At 35.6% G+C, this 17,443-nt stretch overlaps 1 long non-coding RNA gene across 1 annotated transcript; it reads left to right on the forward strand.

Annotated features, from left to right (window-relative positions):
- Positions 1-5,711: 5,711 nt before the first annotated feature.
- LOC135287013 (uncharacterized) lies at positions 5,712-16,339 on the forward strand. Its single transcript, XR_010350933.1, has 3 exons — positions 5,712-5,816; positions 11,450-11,573; positions 15,992-16,339. It is a non-coding gene; the product is annotated as an uncharacterized LOC135287013 (long non-coding RNA).
- Positions 16,340-17,443: the final 1,104 nt, after the last annotated feature.

Genomic DNA, 17,443 nt, shown 5'->3' on the forward strand with positions numbered 1-17,443 from the left:
AAGAATGTAACTGTCCATGCATATGTGGTAAATTGTGTGAACAAAAGTGCAGCTGGTGAGAGAAATGATGCAAAATTGATGGTGCCTTTGAAATCTCCAAGTGAAAAATTTATTAAATATGATCCAAGGTCATAGTTTTCTATGTAGAAAGAAAATGCAACCAATACAACAAAGAACATTTTTTGCTGTAAAGCACCCTGCTTTTAAAATGAATGTGCTTTCAAATAAAAATTGTTACAACTAATTACTAGTTAGAAGCTTATCCTATCCTTGTTTTGTGTAAATTTCTGTTATATTTCTTAGTCAAATTAAAAAAATAATTTTCACAAAGTGTGAATGTTTTGATTTTTTTCCAAAATTTTCAAGCTGTCCTTTTTCTCCTGGAAAAAGCTGATTCCTAGACTGAAGACTGTAACTTCATCTATTCTATAAAATCCTATTAATGAGAAATTTTACAAAAGCCAACTTCTTTTATGCCTGCTTAGCAACCTTCCCTGACTTTGTAAAAGCCCATCTATGTAAGATCCTTCTGATTTGAAATATCTGGCTTAAGCGAGGTCAATATTTTTTGTCCCTTGCTGGGAAATAGGATAATCTGTTGTTTTAAATAAACAAGACTGAGAAATAAGTTGCAGAGTAAAGATATAAAGGTAAGTGTGAGAAAGAAAAGTGATGCTGTAGTAGAGGAGAACTATCTATGGATATGCAGAATGGGACTGGGAACAATCCCACACAGTTAAGTAGATCTGGAGGCTTGCCCAAAAATAAGGTTTAGTATTTACCCCTAGATCTTCTTTCACTGAAGGATCAATCAAACGAAAAAAGTGATGGCATGATTTTGAAAAAAAAAAAAATCTATTTAACTGTAGGTAAAAGAGATTTGAATACAAGGAATTACATCTTTTTCAAAACTCGTTTACTGACCCCTTTTAAAACCAAATATACTGTGACTGAGTCATGGACATTTAATTCAGTGAAATCTATTTGCTTTGGTGAACAATCAGAAGGAAGTTTGTAATGTATCTTTATGATGAAACCCCTTATTGAAAAGTCTTATTGGGATTGATAGGGCTGAAGACAATAGGGTTAATTAATTTTCAAGAACTTTTGCAATCAGAAACTTCAAGCTGCTTGGAATTTCTCATTATTTTACTTTTAGCATTTGGGTTTCCTTCATCTGTAGTAAAACTGTCACATAAAAGTTTTAAATAAAAGTTCTGCATATGGATCAAGACAATCAAAATGGTGAGTGCATGTAAGGATCTGGTTGAAATCAGAATTGATCTGAAGATGAGTTAGGCTTTGCTACAGAACTAAATTTTTACCTTGTAGAGCATGACATCATAACACAAAATAAGATAAAACACTAACTTTTAGTAGTCTTTATTTATCTTTAATCAAGAACTAGTCTTTGAATAATAAATAAATGCCAGTACTTAAAAATCCAGAAGCCTTTTTGCATAATAAATTGCCGTTTAATGTCAAGGAGAATTGTCACTTAATTGATTAACATCAGTTATAATTTATACTGTAGGATAGAAAATATAATAATGCATATGCTAATTTAAAGAATATTTTTAAAGTCTCTTTGTAAAATCACATATTTTTCTTGTTGTTAATAAGAGGAAAAACATCGATTGTCCATGAAACATTTTAATGATTAGCAAAATTTTTTAACATATGATTTAACAACTTTGGATATATACTTTTAATTTTGTCTCTAAAACAGCTGAAACAAAAAGCCTTTTGAAAGGATTTATTAATAACTAAATACTACAATAGCCCATTGTGATGTGCGATGAGCTAATATTTCCCATATAACCATGATAAAAACGTAGGAAATGATAAACATATTATTGTGTGGGTGAGTTGGCTGCAATAGGTCATAATGAAGATTATACAAGAACATGCCCCCACATTGGTGTTCTTTCCATTTACTGATGTCTATTTGATTCCTGGAAATCAGTGATGCCACTGGTGGAGACCAGTGGCAGGTGCTGCTCCTCAGGGGTTGGTTTTGGGACAGTCACTGTTTTAAACATCTTTGTCAGTGACATGGACAGTGGGATTGAGGGCACTCTCAGAAAGTGTGCCAATGACACCAAGTTTTCTGAAGCAGGTTTTCCACACACTGGAGGGATGGGATGCCATCCACAGGGGCCTGGGAGGATAAAGAGCTGAGCACATGTGAACCTCATCAACTTCAACATGGCCAAGTACCAGGTCCTGCACCTGGGTCAGGGCAACCCATGCACAATTACAAGCTGAGCGGAGAATGGACTCAGAGCAGCTCTGGAACAGCCTTCAGAGTCTTGGTCTACAAGAAGCTCAACAGGCAATGATCCAGCAGTGTGCAGTCATGGGCCAGAAAACCAGCCGTGCCCTGGGCTGCACCAAAAGTAGTGTGGGAAGAAGGCTGAGTGAGGTGATTCTGGATTCTGTTCTTGTGAGACCCCACCTGGAGAGCTCCATCCAGCTCTGGGACCCCCAGATGGAGGTGGACCCATTGAAGTGAGTCCAGAGGAGGCCATGAAGGTGACCAGAGGACATAAGCAACTGTCCTATGAAGACAGGCTGGGAGAGCTGGGGCTTTTCAGCCTGAATAAAAGGCTCTGGGGAGACCTTATAGAACCTCCCAGAGCTTAAAGGGAGCCTACAGGAAAGCTGGAGAGGGACTTTTGAAAAGGGCATGTAGTGATAGGTAAAGGTGTCATGACTTTAAACTGAAAGAGGGCAGGATTAGGTTAGCTATTAGAAAGAAATTCTTTACTGTGGTGGTGGTGGTAAGGCACTAAAATATTGCCCAGAGAGGCTGTGGATGCTCCATCCCTGTAGGTGGTCAAGGCCAGGCTGGATGGGGCCTTGAGTAGCCTGGTCCAGTGGAAGATCACTCTGCCCATGACAGGGGGTTGGGACTTTAATGTCTCTTTTATCCCAAACCAGTCTATGATTCTATAATTTCAAAGACAATTATACAGTTCCGTAAAGAAGAGCTGAGAAAATGCTATAGAAATAAAATATCTCACAGTATGTGAAGTATTAACAATATCACTCTACAGTTTGGATTCTGTTTCATGACACTATAGAGAACAAGTATTTTAGGTTTTACTTATGTAACTGAGAGGTTTTTATAAAATACATACAAGATATATACAAGGTACATATTTTCTTCCTAATCAAATTTTTCAATTTTATTACATAGATGTCTATTAGCTACATGTCAAAAATTATTAAATTAGTAATAATTTTGTATTAGCAACTAGACATTTCTATAACTCACAGTTCATAAGGCTGTTCCTAAATGTTTATAAGTCTACACACTTTGTCCTGTTGCATATCAAATATCATATTTTACAGTCTATGATGTTTATCCTTTTATGTCCTTCTGCAAATAACACATACAGTACAAACATGCAGCAAACAACACCAGACTAGCCTATTTTGTTTGCACAGCAAAGCAAGATGAAATACCCTACGTTTTTATTCAGCATAATGTTTATTTCCACCATCACACAGTAACTGCATTAGTAACATAATACTGCATGCAATTTCAAAAGAGGATGTAAAAGGGCTTTTGTGAAAGGGCCTTGTTATTCTAGTGCAATTCTGCATGGTAGAACAAAAATACTTTGAGTGTTTCAACACAATGCTACTAACTCCCAAACATGCTCTTTCAAATAAAGGCAAAATACCTGCTGCGAGAGGAGGTTAAATCACTCTGTGAGCCTCAAATGCTCCAAAACATCTTAATAAAAAAAAATTAATTGGCTAAATAAGTAAATAATTCAAAATGGAAACCTCCCTCCTGTTCTCTTTTCCCAAACAAATGCAAAAAATTAACTAAGAAAAAATTCTAGCTGAAAAATGAAGAAGATATTTAATAGAAGATATTTTATAGTGTTATTTTATAGTGGTGTTGTGGCAAGATAAACTGAAAAGTCAGAAAGAATAATGAAAGAAAGCATCTGCTGAAATAAAACCTGATAAACAAGACAAAGGTAAGCTCATTACACAATCTGTTGAGTTCTTCATCAATATATTTGATTATTCTCCATCTGATCTCTGGATATGTGTATATTATACACACCATTCAGTAACATAAGTAGTATTTATTTTCTCCCAAATTTTTAGACCCTCAAACACTTTAACCATGGCATCAAGGTGAATTACATGTCAGGTGAATTGCTCTCATTTAGTCATTTTTTTCTTGTTATTTTAAGTTATATTTTGCATTTTCAAAATACATGTATATACATATAAGTATATATAATATAAATACATCAAGCCACAGGTGCCTCCTGGTAGTGGTCTCCATCCACCACAATTTACATACTAAGATTTTGGTTCTCAGTTCTGTTTGCAAAAGCTTTTTTGCAAAAGCTTTTTCTGTTAAAAACAGAATCCAGTGAAGGAATTTCACTGAATAAGAAAAAACCCCATCACATTGACAGATGTGACACTATCCTGCACTGGTGCCCTTTTTTTGAGGACTCTTCTTTTTACTGTAACTCTGGCTGAGGAAAGCTATTGATTTAAAAACTATCAGTGCAAATAACAGCAGAAGTCCACAGTTCCCGGGGTCTTTCGTTCAACCTGCATTGGAACTCTCTTGTTTAATCCATTTCAGTTTCTGTTTAATATGAACATTTACTGAACTCCCCCTTTCAGGCCTTTGCAGCATTAGATGAATCTGAGGATAGCCTAAAGCCTTTCCTTAGATTTGTGCTGAATCTCTAACTGTATTGTATTCAAAAACAGCCACATGATTTTTTTTTCATTTAATTCTACATCAATGGATCTCTTAAAAAATCACACTTGTGCTTAAATATATAAATAAAAAGACTGTCTTCCTGTTGAAAATCTTATCCATAAATATCCTTTGAAACTAGTAGCTGTCTGGTTTATGATTGAAGGCTCATAACCCTTCTTTTTCACTCATGACCAAGTTGCCTTTTATGTACTTTATCCAGTGTTATTGCATGGCAATGGAAAAGCTGTTTAATATTATAGCAAGATCAGACCTCAGACCTCTAAAATAAATTTTTCTTCTTATATATAAAAGGAATGAAAGAGGAAAAGAACACACAGATTTAAAGACCAAATTACATTTCAGCAAGCTTTTATTTAAAACCAAAAAAACAAATATAATTTCATGTTTCAGTTCAACAGTGTAAAATGGTTTGCTAATATGGATTCCCACATTTACAGGCAGATTTTCTAAAGCTAGATTTCAACCTTCAAAAACAACTATATATATAGATATATTTATATATATATAGTGTGTGTGTGTTTTATTAAATATTGAAATCTTATAATTAAAAAAATCTATCACAGCAGTACAGTGAAGACCCTAAGTAGGTAACATTTATTGAAGCAGAGCCCAAGAGCTTCAACTAGGAATGGGATAGATATCACCTATCCCTGTAAGGAAGCAAAAAAAGTCAGATTTCTATTATTTTTCGGATATGCTGATTTCTCCCCATATGTGAAAACCTAGAGAAACCAGTTTCACTGCCTGTTTTCAAGCAAAGAGAGTCCTCCCATAATATCAGAATTTCTGTTATTTATTTTTAACTTCAGAAGGAAGTATGAGCACTCTCTAAAAGGCAACATCTGTAGTGTTAACTGAAATTATAAACAGGTGATGATAATTAACAATTATCTTCGGTAAAGCATTGTCTGGGGTATTCATATTACAGATCCCAATTCCCCTTGATTGCAAGCTGCTAGGAAATTACATGGGGTTTTTTTCCTTCTTTTTAGCAACACAGTTTTATCTTTGATGGGATGGTGAAGGATCCTCAAATCTCTCTCAAGTAAGAAAGATCAGATATTTACAAGTACCATGAAAGACAGATTTTCACAAATGCTTAAATATATTATTAGTTGCAATCCCTTTCCCTTTTTAATTAAACCTGAAGTCTTCTGAAAAATTGGCTATTTTGTTATAAGAATTCAATATTTATTAGTTTACAAAATAAAAGCTGGGGTTTTTTTGTTGAGTTTGATCTGAGTTTATAAACAGTTTCTGTTGATAATTTCACTTTGTATAACTTCACTTTATATAGGTTTGTATTTGGCATGTTCTGGACACATGCATAGGCAACTAAAAGAAGGAATTTTGATTTGTAAGACAATAAATGCTTCTAAATCTTTCAGGCATAGAAGGGTAATTGACTTTCAGTTAAAATCAGATATATGTAGAAAATAATTACATTTTATATGGAAAAAAATGGTGAAGGATTAACCAATGTAAATGTAACAGATGTTGCCAAGATAGGGATAGAGAAGAAGAACAGGAAATGAATTGATAATCTGAAAAACTTGTTACCTTCTTCCTTCTCTTAGACCTGTAGGTAGGTGAAGTTAGTGGCATGAGCTGTCATGGTAACAGTGCTATCCTTGGCCAAGAGGAATCTATGTAGAGATTATTACGTTCCTCTGTCTTTCAGACTCTCTAAGGAGCTGTGATACCCCAATTATGATCCTGATCACTCCTTCAGGAGAGTGGAATTTAGTACACAGATTTAGTCCTATGATATTGAGGGAACACCCAAGTTGGAAACCCTTAATAATCAACTTAATGGCCAGTTTCCATTAGAAACTACATATTCAGTTTTTCTGTTTTCTAAAGAAATATCCTTGTGTGTTGGCTTATAAATTCCTTGGAGAAATTATCCTTTACTGTATGACTACAAAGCACTTGATATAATGAATTTACTATCAGTCATAACATCAAATATTATAACTGTGTGCACTCTTTTGCAAACTATAAAACATACAGGAAATTACTCTTTTAAGCAATCTTAACAGCCATAAATTTTGTTCAGCTCAAATGCAGCTCAAATTGACCATATGCACCACATGCAAACTGATGAAATTGCATCCATATGCAAAGTGAAATCCTGCTGAATAGTTTGGAATTAGTTGAAAAGACAAACTTGAAAAATGACAGCTATTGTCATCACAGATAAAACAGCTTTTATTCCTGAGCCTGAAGATGTATGGTAGGGGACATTACTTTGCTCAGCTGGGGTCAGCTGTCCTGGCACCATCCCTCCCCAATTTTGGGTGCAGCCCAACCTACACACAAGAACAGCAAGCCAGACCTTGAGGCTGTGTAAGCACTGCTCAGCAATCACTAAAAATCTGTGAGTTATCAACACAGTTTTGGTCACTAGTCCAAAGCACAGAACACCAGAGCTGCCATGAGGAAAGTCAGCCCTGTCTCAGACAGATCCAGTACAGGTATTTGACTTTATTCAAAACCCAACAGAAATAGTTCATTTCTTGAGGTCCACTATGTAGCTGTGGTTTAATTCAAAGAAAAAAAAAAAGAAAAAAAAAGAAAAAAGTTAACTTAATAAATTATGCCTAATTTAATGCATTTGTTCACTTTCCATTTATATATTTTTCTTGAAATCACCTTAGGATGATAATGGGATGATTCTACCTTAATTTGAAATTTATTTGCCCAGTGACAGATTTTGGCAACAAAATAGACCCTTTGAACACTTGTAGACAGTGTTGTGTAGACAGTTTGAAAAACCAGGACAACTTTGCTTACATGGAGAAGATTTTATTTTCAAGACTTCTTACAGCATCTTCAGCTTCCATTAAGATATACTGTAAAAAAAAGGAAATGAGATACAGAAGGAATTGCATGAAAAGTCAATGGTCTGTAGACAAAACATAACACATTAATGCACAAAAATCTTCTTGGCATTGCAGGAACTGAAGTGCTTTGTTTGCTTGCATCTTTTTCTCAAAATTACATTAAGTTCTATCTTAAGTTTTTTTTATTGATTCATTTTGAACAGAAGGAGAGATAACAAAACATTGTTTAGAGCATGGAGAGTTATTATCCAAAACTACAGAGAGCCCATGGTATGGTACTAGACATATATCCAGCATGGGAATGGTGGCATTCTTGGCAAACCATGCCACAGAGAGTTGCACAAAATTCATTTACCCACCAGTGATGCAGCTTATTTGATTGAGTACCTGCAGTGCAGCTTGTGCATATGAACTACTTGGATTCCTCTCATATTTACTGCTATTAATTTAGTGGCATTCAGCATACCAAGGACCACTTTAGGTACTGACATGTAGGTGTCTGTGTGTGTGCTGGGTTTGCAATTCAGTGAACAGCACCAGGAGTGCTGATCAGCAGACCAGGTTTAATTGTCTGCCTTAGAAAGGCTTAGACACCACAGACCCCATTGATTGAACTGGCTGGGTAATGAGAGTTTGAACCCTTTGCTCACTTTGCACCTTAATTCTTGTACATTAAATGCAGAGTCCAACACATGAAATCTAGGGCACTACTCACCTTAAGGAAAATGTCAAAAAAGGTCTGGCAAAAGAGTGCCTATTTCTGTTTTATCTATGAAGTGAGTCTAGGTAATGATTAACTCAGACAGCCATGGATATGAGACAAATTATTCCCTGGTTGATTAACCTGGACTTTAAATTGAGATTTTTAAACCAATCCTTTTCTTTTTTTCTTTTTTTTCATTTTCATACACATCTTGCTATATTTTGAGTAGGGGATGCTCAAAACTTCTGATTCATAAAATGTTGAAATTGAAATTGGCCAGATAAATTCTGCTTTTGGTCTCCAGGGTAACAGCAGTTTCCCAAAATTGCTATGTGATATTCTTAACAAGTATATCAAACTAGTGGTCATGTTTCATATTATGTATAATATGCCTCTAAGCAGAACACACAAGAAAAGGAATCTGAAATAATTTTAGCCTCCTGTGAGGCATTTTGTAGTTTTAGAATATAAAATATTCTTCTTAACTTTGTACTCTGTTATATTTAGCCTGAGGTATCTAGTTAGAAGAAGATACATGACATGTAATATTTTAATAGTTGAAAACATTTTTACTGTATATAAAATTACAAAAAAACCCCACTTCCCTCACAATTCTATCCCACATTATTTTTTCAGTATTCCTGTTTGGATAATATTTTGACTGATATATTGTGATTTTCACTCTTCAGTGCTGTTGTTCACTGAAACACTCTAGGCATCTGTAAGATGCTTCTAAAATGTATGTTTCATCTCTTATGTTCTAGAAAATATTATTTTTTTTCTGCTGGGATCCTCTGATAAGATCCTTAGATTAAATTCAGAGAAAAAACCAAAATATTCCTATATCAAGGCCCTTAAGATTCAAATCAAACTTCACAATTTTTAATTTTTTTTTTTAGTTGTCAGTCAGTAGCCACACAGTAACGATTAAGCAATGGAATTGTGGACACTGTATGCTTGGCTTATATTTTGTTTCATGGAAATGGAAAACAACCCGAGATGAAAGGGTTCTCCAGACAATAGCCACTAGGAGAGAAATCAGAACAAAGCAGTAACTGGGAGGAAAGTAATTCCAGCGTGAGACATCGTGACCACCACCTGGTGAAAATGGACCCCAGACTCAAAGAGAGGGGAGAAATGTGCATGTGGACTAAATTTAGCATGAGTCTTGAGAGGCATAACTAGCAAATAGGGCATTGATGAAATTAATTAAAAAATGCATCATTTATAACCAATAAATCCTGATGCCTTTGTTTTTTAATAGTGTAGAGTTTTGATAATGAGGGAGCCAACCTTTCATGGGTTATGTCTCTGCTTTCTGCTTTGCACAAAGTAGAAAAAAAATCAAAATAACTCACCTTAGTGTGTGAGCTGGCACTGCCCACGGGGTCACAAGCCTGTGTTTGGTGGGCACTACAGCAAGGTACTGCCCATAATGCACCCACAAAATTGGTGTTTGCAGGCCACTGTGGTGGAAATCACAGCAAATACAGTCTAGATGGAAGACACTAGTGGAAAATTAAGCAGCCCCACCACAGCTCTACATGAAATTTAGAGAGCAGCAGATCTGCTTTAGAGAGCAGCAGATCTGTTTCAGGTGGCCACCATTTAGATCAATCTATTCTGAAAAGAAATACATTGTTTGTGTTCTTCTGTGGGAATTGTGCAGTGGTAAGGCTGAGTGGATAAACACACATACTCACACCCATGGTCACTGCATCTAAAAAGGGGAATGTAGACCAGCCTTCATAAAGGCAAAATGAATAATGATGTAGCACAAAGAAGTCATAGATCTGCTGTAGTTTAACATCAATATCATTAAGGCTATTGTGTTTTCGATTGATTATGCTTTTTAAAACATGAATTTAACCACCTTATTCACTTTCCTACTGCTGAGAGTTGCTACTGTTGTTCTGTTAGTCCGATTATTACATTAGGATATTTATAATAGGTTGGTTTGCCTTTTTTATTCCTTAATTGTACTGTAAGAGAATTTCAAGGATAATATGGAAAATCAAAGGTGAACACATCAATAAAGTGCGTAAAGCTTATCCAGTCAGGTCTAGAGAAGGACAGTCACTCCCTCCAGTTCTTTGTTGATCTCAATGTTTGCTATAGTAGCTACACTTTATACCTGAGGTTATTAGAGGGGAAAAAAAAAAAAAACAAAACAAAACAAAAAACACCTTTTCCAGAGTAAGATGTCAAATTCACTGCTTACAAAAGGACAGGATGATTACTGAGGACTAGGACTCAAACCAGATGGATGTTCCATTGTCACAACTTGTGGATGGCCCATTGTCATAATGCATGGATAAGAATGGAAATAAGATCCACAGAGCAAGAATAGGTTTGGTATAACATTTCTAGTCAAGTTAAAAGGCAAGACACAGGAAAGGATAGGTTTGGTATAACATTTCTAGTCAAGTTAAAAGGCAAGACACAGGAAAGGATATTCTGATAGCTTAGCAAAACTGCTTAAAGAGTTTAAGACAACTGAGCTATTTATAAGAAAAAAATTCTATATTTTCCCTAAATAACTTTTTGCAGAAAAAAATGATAGTCAAAATTCATGGATTCCTTCTTTCGACTTTCAAACCTGCTGAAAGCGGTGGAATTATGCTACTTTTATATTTATGCTACTCTTTACATTAATTATAAGCTAAATAAAAAATCATAATTTTTACTAAACTATGCTGTAGTAAATTTTAACATTAAAATCCTTTACTAAATTACTTTAATGCTTCTTTACAGCAAAAGGGAAAGCATCATGTTTATTTAATATCTGACTCTAAGAAAAAATGTTTGCTTGAGAAAATCAATTCTTATTGTACTATCAAGTTATTTTAAGTTATTGAAACACTGCCACATATTTTTAATACAGTTCATCAATTTTCTAGGTCTGCAGGTTAGAAGGGAAATATTTCTATAATCATGCATGTAGCATTATTATAATTTTTTACTTTTGCTGATTTCAGCACGCTTAAAACCACACAACACAGCCCTAAGCAAAATATGTACGATCTAGCAGAAAAAAGACAAATAATAATTATTTTTTTCAACTATGAACTTTCTGTTCCTTTAGCTAGAGCTCAAATGATTAATAGTAACTTTTTTTTTGTCTTGTAGCTTTAACATAAAGTCAGAGTCAACAGTACATGAGGACTATATTACACAGGAATGTTCTAAGAAATTTCACAGATTTAAACATGAAGGTATTAATGCACAGAATACTGAAGTCACTATTTCACAGGTAAAGATTTAATACTTATGAGGATTTTCTTTTAAATAACATATAAGTGCTACAGCTCAAAGTACATTGATTAACATAGCCATTCTATCAAAATTTCATTAAGCACATCTACCACTTCCTTAACTGCTCCAATGAGCTTGGAAAGCCCAGCACATTCTACTGATTTGATGTGGTTTTAAGTATGATACTGTGGTTCCTTGGGAAAAACAGTAAGTAAAATGAAGCTCTAAAACTACAATTCCCAAGCTGGCTGCATTCTCCTCAGTATGAATATGGTGATGGATCAGGGCTGAGACACAGAAGTTTCCTTAATCCCTGCAATTTGTGGAGGCCAGTCACACTGATGTTTCTACATTTGTGTGGATAGGAAGACCCAGGGATTGAGTGGAGATCTCCCTGTGAGTGAATTTTGGGGGAAATGGCTGCCCTGCAGTGACAGAGACCCTCAGGGGACCTGACAGGGCTCACGAGGCTCATCCTGGCAGTAGCTGCTGATGTAAAAACCTCCACTGATGATGAGTGCACTGGCCTTGGGGGGTCAAAAGAGCAGGGGAAGGATGACCATAACAACCAGGAAAGGGACAGACCATAAAAAATGTATGCCTTACAATACATTAATTACATTATTATTCTTTATTTTTCTGTTGCAATTAGATTGAGAATAATAGTAGATAGATTCTTAAGATATAAGTTATAATAAATAAATTCTGTAATTTGGGTGCTTCCACTTTGACCACAAACAAAATTTTGAGCCTAATGCACTTTTACATGAAATATCCTTTTTTAATTTATCTGCACATTGAAACCTTCTAAGTCATTACTGTAATCCCCAGAACACAGTACCCACCAACTATTTTTTCACCTCTTACTTTGGTTTCTATATAATAAAAGTAAGTATTTCTCATAGGATACTTCGCCTGCATTCACCATGGAAACATTTTCAGAGGTAACATTACTGCAGGAATGCTAATGGTCATTTAAAGAAATGTATGATATAAATATACAAAAATAACTCAAGTATGTTATTGCACTTCAAGTTGGTGCACTAAATGTTGATTAACTTCATGATAATTCATATTTCTGCCCTTTAATATCCTTAATAAGACAAAGAAAAAGGCAAAAAATCATCATTTTTTCATTAATAACACTTGGAGACCAAATCATTCCACTGGTGCTGATATTCCACTGGATACTCTGATGCCAAATGGAAAAGAAAAACCATCGTGCACTCTATCTGAGACACTGAGCTCACAGCAGCACTAGGGGAATGAACACACCCCATCCTCATTATGTGTTGCAATTGCAAAAGGCTATTGGTAACTGATTTTCCTTTATCTGCTTGTCAGTGTGCCCAGCTTGAAGGGAGAAGCTCAGATATGAGTCTGCAGAGAAAAATCTTTTCCTGCTTGAGTACCGTTCTTTGCAGGAAGCTCTTAGCATTTACACTTTTTATACAGGCTTGTTTTGTTTTGCTTTGCTTGCAGCTAAAAGTGGTGCTCAGTAGGGTTTATTTCTTATTCAGCTTGTTAAAAAATACAGTGAACATCCAGGAAGGATATACAAATTCTCAGTTAAGAGAAAAATTTCCCCAGGCTGCTCTTACTTTTTTCTTAGTCTCACATAACAGATCCATAGTCTTCTTCATTGCAAGACAAAGGAAATATAAATTACTGTTGTATTATTGTGGGGTTTTTTTGTGGATTACATTTTCTATGTATTCTGCAGTTTATATCAGTCATGTTCATTTCTCTAATGAATAGGTAAAGCATGTGGGATTTGAGTCTTCTAAATGGTTTAATTTTTGTTTAAACCTTCTCTATAAAAGCAAAAATTATCTTTGTTGATGAAGGGATGTTTCTTTAACGCACAATTCATGACAGAAGACCAAGTGAAGCTTTGCAGTGTCATAATGAATACTTATTTATTAGCTGTTTTTCCATGACTAGAATTGCTGTATTTTAAAAGACTGTATCCCCTTTTTGAGGGACTTATGATTTTGATATGTAACCTATGGCTAGCAACATATAGCCTCAGACCTTTATGTCCATAGAAAGTAGAGCTCATCTTGTTACACTGATTTGTCCACACAGAATCAATTAACTGTAAAGGGCAAAAAGAAGGGAAGGCACTGGATAAGTGTAAGTTTACACTGCATGTGTAAGTCTATGAAGGTGTTTGACCACTTAGTTAAGGCTGGTAGGGCTACCACAATGTTGCATAAAATCCAGATTTTCTTGTCTGTCACGATTTTCCAGCTCAGAGGTATCTGTTCCTAGAGGTAGACAATACTTCAGTTAAAGATATGGGAGTTGGTTTGACTTTAATTTGTACTAAAGGGCTCTAGTATAACACAGAAGGAGTAAGATAAATTAGGCATGGTGCAGATACATAATAATTCTCCTGCAGTAACTTTCATATCCAATTCATTTATTTTATGAATCAAAATGAAATTTCCTCAGGGCCAGGACACGGAATCTAGAAATCAGCAAGTGCTTGTTGGTCTTTGTCACATAGACACAAAGCCACCAGCAGGAGCAATGAGTTTCAGACCAGACTGCAGAATGCAATTGAACATCTTGAAGAATTACTTAGAACTTTTTACCAGAGATCTGATGTCAAAACATGCTGCCATAAGAAAAGTTCTGTCTTAATTTCAAAATGAATCAAATATATTTTGCAGTATTAGTAGTACTTGATATTTACATAGTTCATTTAATTTACAATTATCCAATTATATTTACAATATGACTTAAATTTAATGTCAGTGATCCATTTTACAGAATGATATAACAAGGTACAAAACTGCTACACATTAGAAAGCAGATAAAGTGTAGTCTAGCCTAGTAAAGTTCTGATTTTCTAGCCAGTTGTTATTTTGCTAAATAATGAAAGACAGCAGCAGCATCTATCTGTTTAAGCATCTATAGGTCCAGGTACAGACATTTCGAAAAGCTATTTATTTGTCACATGTTTCTTATTCTTAATTCTTTTTTCCTAATTGGAAAAACAATAGTAGTAACACCAAGTTACAATTATCTTTGACTTATGTTAAAGCTTTGCAACAGAAGTGACTTTTAGAGATGTATTTCTGAATTACTGCCGTCTGAATGAGGTTTTTTTCTCTAAAATAATTGCTGTACTATTTTTTTTCCAGAGTTGGTTCTTTATTAATCTTAAAATGAAGGGAGAAAAAACCCAAAGACACAACCAGAACCCAGTCCACAGAGGTGAAAAACTATCTCCCAAAACCATTTATTAGAGCATACAATTTTCATTACTCAAAAACACTCAGTGAGAATATTGGAGTGTTTGTCGTCCAAACAGTTGTGCTTGCTCTAATCTTCCCAGGGTAGCGAAGTAAAGAAATCTGCTGAAGCACATGTTTCTTTAGGAAGACATTTGCTAAGTAATAGCAGATGGTTTTCTTGACTCAGTAGATCGGTCTTTGGGTGCAGGGAACAGGAACACCCTGGAGCATCACAGTCCTGTGTCCTCGATGTGTGTTCAGAACTCCAGGTGAGTCACAGTGTGTGCTTCATTGATTAAGCATGAAGAGAGCAATGAAAGTGGCATTGAAGCCTGCTCTAAAATCCCTTGGGATCTCCAGAGGGCCACTACTCATTTTCCCACTCAGAGGATTATCTTTAAAACAACTGCTCAATCACCACTGTCTAAACATCCACTTACGAGCTGGCTTTTAAGGCAAAGCATGAAATGGAAATTTTTTCCCAAATTTGAAACAAAATTTCGGATCTAGCTCTAGTGTGATAGAAGCAAGCAGAAGTAATTGCAGCTGCAGTAGTTCATAGCACAGCTCAGTTTTCCTTTTCAAATACATTTTTGTTTGCATGTTACATAACTGATCTCTCTCTGGTGTCCAAGAGGAACAGTTTGCCGTGTGCCTCATCTTTGGAACATGGGCAAGAAACTCAGAGACCTATCAATAGTGCATATCAAGATGGGAGAAAAATTATGTGAGGAAAGCACTCCTCTGTAGGGGTTGTTCACCAAGTATCTCTAACACCAGGTAGCAAGTTTTTTTTCAAAAGACCAGGCTGGACATGAAGGAATATCGGGCTCCCATCATGTTACTGGTTCTGCAGTAATGTCATGAGAGCTGCCTTCAACATCAGTGTAGGAGAGCTACAAATCTCTCCTCAATGTTAGGCAATGAAACCAAATTAATATTTGTCCACATTTTGGTTGTAAGCACCATTACAGTGTAGAAGGCAAAAATTTCTTTATCGTAAAAAAAAATCTGCACCTGAGGGTTTTGACAAAATGAGGACTCTTACAGAGGTGACTGATAGGAATAAAGCTCTGTTAAAATATTTTACGATCCTACAGGATTTAGTAGTACAGTTAGAAAGTTGAGCAGGCAAGATGATCTTCATGGTGCCTAAAAATTTATTTTTCAGGAAATTGTCCAGCCACAAAGTTAAAGAGCACACTGGATGAAATCAGCAGCTGCGGAATGGAATGGAATGGAATGGAATGGAATGGAATAATAACTTTGATGGATGGTTTCCATCCACTCTGAATGCATCGACTTGGCTGCTACTGAAGGATTTTACTCAAGGAAATTAAAGTTGGAACTACTTTGAGGTTAACTAGGGAAGTAACATTGTGTTTGGAAACCAAAAAAGATCAGATTAGAGGGGTGCTAGTAGGTATAGATGTGCAGTTTATCCAACATTTTTTCTCACTAGTAGTAAAAGTTCTCAAAATAACTAAAATAAAAAATAGCAAACTTCAGATAAGGCAAAGCCAGGAACTGGGTTTTTTTAATATAACAGTAGGTGCTTTTATTGCGATATTTGCATTTGGAGCTACATTTTTAATGCATTCCTTACTACATAATTAAATAAAATACAATATAAATTGATTTTCCTTTTTTTTAGTTACAGAATCTGTACACATGCAACAAGCAATTCACTGAGTGAGGCTAGACATTTCTTCTTGTAATTAAACCTTTTGACACTGTGGAAGGGAAAAAATTATGTTGCTTGATTTGTTTTCAATCTGTCAGGGAAATCATGGTGTATTTTCATTTTAGGATAGCTACCAGGAAGTGCTAGAACTGTTAGTAAGGATGTTGTAAATGTGACCACCACCCTATCACAGAAGTTTTCCTTAAAGTTTATATTAGGAACTATAAAACCATGGGATGGCAGTGAGAGATTTGTATTCCCATCACATTTGTGACAAACAGCAAGTCCCTTAATTCTCAACAGGTGAGTATAACCCCATCCATTGCCTATCCAGATCCTTAGCCAATGTCTGGTGAAATAAATAGGTGTGGTTTTTTTCTTATTATCTCATCAGAACCTTAGGGGGGAAGGGAGGTGTTGGGTAGGAGGAGTAAGACAGGAGATGAGAGGGGACAGACCAGCAGGAGGTGAGAGGGGACAGACAGACAGCCATGCACTGCAGGAATACCTGGGAGTGCATTGCTGCTGGGGAGGAGACACAATCATTTCCTGCTGGGGCAACGTGACAATGTGCAAGCTTTACAATGGCTGTCTTATCTTGACACAGTCCAGCTTTTTGGTTTTTCTGCACCTGGGCTTTCTTTCATTGGTTCTTCACAAATGCACAGACAAATTTTTTAATAATACTTTGGGAAGTTTCAAATATGGTGTTATGATCATATTGTCTGGACTGATCACACAAAGTCTCCCCACATGCAAGATATACAGAACACATATTTTAATTTAGATATTTTAAGCCTCTATCTCTCCCATGGGTCTTAACCAGAGCTCAAGATATGAAGTGGGAGACATCTTAACAGATTAGTGGATAACAGGAAAATAGGTTTTGTCAGTCAAGTCAGGGCTAAAACACCATGAGAAGCAGAAAAGCAGCAGTGC

Source organism: Passer domesticus, chromosome 1 (genome assembly GCF_036417665.1).
Source record: "Passer domesticus isolate bPasDom1 chromosome 1, bPasDom1.hap1, whole genome shotgun sequence".
Classification (NCBI taxonomy): Eukaryota; Metazoa; Chordata; class Aves; order Passeriformes; family Passeridae; genus Passer; species Passer domesticus.